Here is a 5,020-nt window from a genome sequence, read left to right as displayed (position 1 = left end):
TAGTAACTCTGAAGGGCTGTGAGTTTCTTTGTCGTGTTGTGTCTTGTACAACTGTGCATCCTCTACATCTGACAGAATCCATGCTGGTCAATGTTGTTGACAATGACTGTGACAATGGCAGAGGAGGGAGGCCCTTCCGCCAAGGAATGGGAGGGAAACCCAGCCTGCAGGGACAGGGACAGGGACTGGGGGCTCCGTTGGGCAGAAGGGGAAGAAAGGGTGAGGATGGCGTAGGGGCATAGGAAGCACAGAAACTTTTCAGCAACCTTTGGGACCACAGAGACAAAAGCCTTCCCTCCCTCCCTGGGGCAGAGTGGGAGAGCAGGGCCAGCTGCGCACTCACAGTCACCCCGATGCCATCTGCCAGTGTGCCCCCGTCCTTTCATTTCCCTCTTTTACCATAAGACAACAGTGTGTCATCCGATTTGTCTTTTCCTTCTGGATTGGGCCGGTGAGGCTTTTCTTACCCAGGTTCTGCTGATGAGGGGTCTTCTCCTCTCACACATTCAAATCCTGTGAAGGCTTTGGTCTCTGAGATCATCTTTCCATTTTCCTCTCCTGTTGTAATTTTTGCTTTCTGATTTGAGGCTCCCATTGTGGAAGTTCTTTATCTGGCTAATTGTATCTTCTCCCATTACTTGACTTCCAAAATTTCATCATGCAATGATCTTTTCCCCAAGATTTCTGGTAGGCAGAAAATCCTAGTTTAAAATAACAACCCATCTCACTCTAATGTAATCATTATCCACTCAGTACATGATTTATTTTCATGAGCTCTGAGCTCAATTTTATTTACTTTATCAGTCCAGGAACCAGAAAGGCAGGACTACAATCCCAGCTACCTAGAATGGATGGGAAACACTCAGGCCTTGTGAAACCTTTTCTTACCTGCTGCAGGGCTGGGCACAGAGTTAGCATTACTCAATTAATACCTGTTGGAGTTATCTTATTCCTCATTTCCCCCAAGTTTTACATCATGTCACTTTCCTTCCTGATTTGAACAAATAAAGAAGCACTTGCCCAAACTTGAAGTGCAGGAATCACTTTTGATCCTGCCCCTTCCCCAACCCTCATGTCCGACCAAACCCAGTCATGCCCATTCTAGCTTCAAAATATCTCCCTGGTCTACTTGCATCCAGGCCCCTCCCTTATCTTCTCGGCTCTGAACCACTGCAACCACCTCCACCCTTGCCTCTTCCAATCTGTTCCTCACAGAGCAGCGGATGCTGAAAAACCTAAACCCCATGATGCCTCTACCCTGAGTAAAATCCACTGGTGACTCTCCAGTGCCTTCAAAATGTAATCCAAGCTGTTTTCTGCAGTCCACAAGGCCCTCTACCATCTGACCCCTCCTCCTCCTCTCTTTTGTCTCCTGTTCCTCCTTTCTCCATACTCTTGGCACACTGTTCTCTCCCTTCAGTTCTTCCCAATGCCAAGTTCTTCTCTGCTTTCGGTCACTGCCAATGCTGCTCCCTCTGCCTGCATGGCCTTCCCCAAGCTCTTTGCAAGATCGAATCCTTCTCATCTTTTAGGTATCAGCTTAAATGGAACTTTCCCTAAGAAGATACCCAATCCAAAGTGGGCCTTTCCTGTTATTCTGTCTTATGTCTGTTGATTTTTTTAAAAAAATAGCATTTGCTGTCTCCTTTCCTCCCTAGACGATAAGCTCCACTAGAGCAAGGGCCATACAGGTTTTGTCCACTACTGTACAACCAACGCTCAGCTTAGTAGCTGACTCATGGCAGACATTAAAGTTCTTGAAATAGAGTTTTAGCAGAGGATGAATGAAAGCATGACTGAAGGAGGTTTCCTTCATTCCACTTGTGCCCTTTCAACCAAGGTGATGTCCCCTTTAAATACTATAAGAACTCCCTCCCTCCTTCCCTAACTTCATTCCCTCCATTTGTACTTATCTGAGGGGAATTTTCCATGAGTCCACAGTATTTTCCCACCACAGTAACATCTTCTTTATCTGAAGGTTATCGTCTCACACCCTCTTCTATTCAGACCTCAACTGACATGACGGAAAGAAGAAAAAAAATCCTCTGCAATAAACACTGAACTCTGATATTCCAGCCTTTAGGGTTCCCATTCAGATTTTTAATATCTTCCTATACTTCTACTAGGCAGAAAGATCCGTTCTCCAAACCTGCTGCTAATTAGATGTTATTTCTTTTGTTGGTGGGAGAGGGTGCTGCTGAACTCCATTAAGTGACAGATCTCAAGAAAGGAATTTAAATCAAACCCCAAATAGACATAGCATTCTTATTTTTAATACATTCATTAATCACAGAGTGTCAGCCCTGTGACTACTCATGGGTGCGCGCGTGTGCGCGCGCGCGCACACACCCACACACCCACACACACACACACCCTGCTTCTTGTAGCTCGCTCACCCACAGCCACTGTCAGACACAACATGTCTCCTTCCAGGGGAGGCATGCAGTACACTTTCCTTGGTGTCTTGCTAGAAGCCTGATGGATGCCCAAAGGGGTCCATTTCAGGGGATCTTCTTAAGGATCCTGACACGCAGGGAGCCTGGGATTCCTTTAGCTCTTCTTAGATTTGTTGTCCAGAATCTTGGCCCCGGGAAGCTTAGAAGAGTCCCCAGTAGTTCACAGATGACTCCTTTCAGCACCCAGGGACTCTGTCCAGCATACTTTGTCCTGTCAGAACACATACCGGCACTCACCCCTCCAAGGACACTTGCACAAGTTCCAGAAGGCCGAAGTCAGCATTTGACCTTATTGAACTTGTAACTACGGTGTAAATACTCTATTAAGTAAGTGTTCATTATTCACGCATCCACGTTTAGTGCCCCTCTGCCAGGCCAGCAACATGCAGGACGGTCGATGGTGGCCCTCAGAGTACTGCTCGTGCGCTGTTTCTAAGACTTGCCTATCGGGTGTGTGCCCTTAGGGATCCTTAACCTCAGCACTGTCATGTTCTTATCACTTGTTTACAATATGTTCACCTATCTCAAAAAACACCCTGCCCTGATTTAGAGATATCTTGCTACATTATTTGTTTTTCCGGCTCAACCGGAACTGCCTGCCAGCCCCCTCCTTTTTTGTCCCCCTGCCCACGTCTGACGGAGGGTGGAAGTGCAGGTTTAGCCTCAGGCTCGTCCTCCAGGCCACCACAGGACCTTTGTCAGGATGGAGGGCAGACCGCTGTTAGTGACTCATTCTCTAGGAGTTGTCCTGTCCATAGATCTCTGAGGGGAAAATGCATTTGGTTATGATAATTACGTATAAGATATATACATAAAATTTGTATGTATATCTGGCTCTCTCCATATATACCTGGAGCTCTCCCCATCTGTTGCAGCCTCATTGCTGGTTATCTCCATGAAAGACCCCCAGTGCGTGCTCTGGGAGTGGAACTGATAGGCAGATGTTCAGGCAGGCAAAATCCCAAGGGTCTAAGGCCTGAAGGGCGTGGGACCAGGCCATCAGAGGTGGCTGGAGCCACACTGGCGAGGTGGCTTACACATTTTTCTGTGTTAGGTTTCTAGGTGAGCCTAGAGCCCGATAAGTTCATCTTACTAATGAAAGGATTTTAAATTTCATGGGCAAGAAATCATGGGGCTTCTCTCATGAATATGGACTTCCAATAACTCACAAAGGCATTTTGACTCTTCCTCTTATTATCTGTTGGTTGCACCTGCTTCTCTCTACCCACCCTGCCACCGTGACCACTGCCGGGACACGGCAGGGCTCCCCAGCCAGCTTGCCTGGCTTTCCTCTGAGTCCCTCTAATTCATTTTCCCCACATGCAGAGCCATCTTTTAAACCACAGATCTGATGGGTCACCGTTGCCCCTCCATGGCTTCCCTAGATCTCAAGATAAAAAAAATCCAACCTTCTTTAACCCAGTCCACAGACTCCTCCCAACTTGACCCTGTTGACCTCTAGCTACATCTGTATTCCTTAGTACTTGTTCCCTTATACTAATGCTCCAACTACTCATATCCCACACTTGCTCTTGCTTCAGGTCTCTGAACATGCTGCAGTTGTGCCTGGAGCTCCGGGCCCTCCCCTCCTGAATTCCTAGTCAATCTTGAAGACCCTGTTCAGACGCCACCTCAGGGTACTGGGGCAGAACACTCAATGCCTTTCACCACTGTCAACTCCTTTTCCTGGCTATTGTTCCCAGAGCCTCCTGGTATCTCTCTGTTGGTTCATTGATGTAGTGGATGCTAATTGCTTGCTTAATTTCTTTTCCCCTTACTGGAATGTAAGACCTTTGAGGCCCAGATTCCCACCTATTCATTATTGTATCCCCAGTTGCTAGCACAGTTCCCGGCTTAGAGTAGGGAAGAACTCAATAAATGTTGAATTAATTCGTTCACGAATAAACTTGCTAGAATGGATAAATCCCAGGTCTTGATGTCAGGGATGATCTTAATAAAGCAGGTGACATAGTAAGAGAAAACTTTGGCAGGAAGTCATGAGTGCTGAGTTCTTTGTAAACTTGGGCAAGCCACTACTCTCTGTATAGAACTTGAGTTTTCCCACGTATAGAATCCTGGAATCCAAATCTCTGAGGTCCTTTTCATCCTTTTGTGGTCCATGGTGCTGCAGCCAACATGTTTTCTTTGAGAATGACTCTTATTCCTCTGTGTTACCTATACGAGATGTCCAAAGACCATCATGCCCAGAAGGATCCTCTTAAAATCCATAAACAGCATTAAGGACAAAATTAGAAACAAGGGCTGCTTGGGTCACAACAAGACTTTGTTCTCAGAGCCCCATTGCCTCTTTTTTTTTATATATATATATATATTTTAGATTTTTTATTGTTATGTTAATCACCATATATTACATAATTTGTTTTGGTGTACTGTTCCATGATTCATTGTTTGTTCATAACACCCAGTGCTCCATGCAGAATGTGCCCTCCTCAATACCCATCACCAGGCTAACCCATCCCCCTACCCCCCTCCCCTCTAGAACCCTCAGTTTGTTTTTCAGAGTCCATCATCTCTCCTGGTTCGTCTCCCCCTCTGACTTACTC

The sequence above is a fragment of the Callorhinus ursinus genome, unplaced genomic scaffold (assembly GCF_003265705.2).
Source record: "Callorhinus ursinus isolate GAN/ISIS: 27379988/994484 unplaced genomic scaffold, GSC_fseal_2.0 scaffold1, whole genome shotgun sequence".
Lineage (NCBI taxonomy): Eukaryota > Metazoa > Chordata > Mammalia > Carnivora > Otariidae > Callorhinus > Callorhinus ursinus.
Note: the sequence above shows the minus strand (reverse complement) of the source record.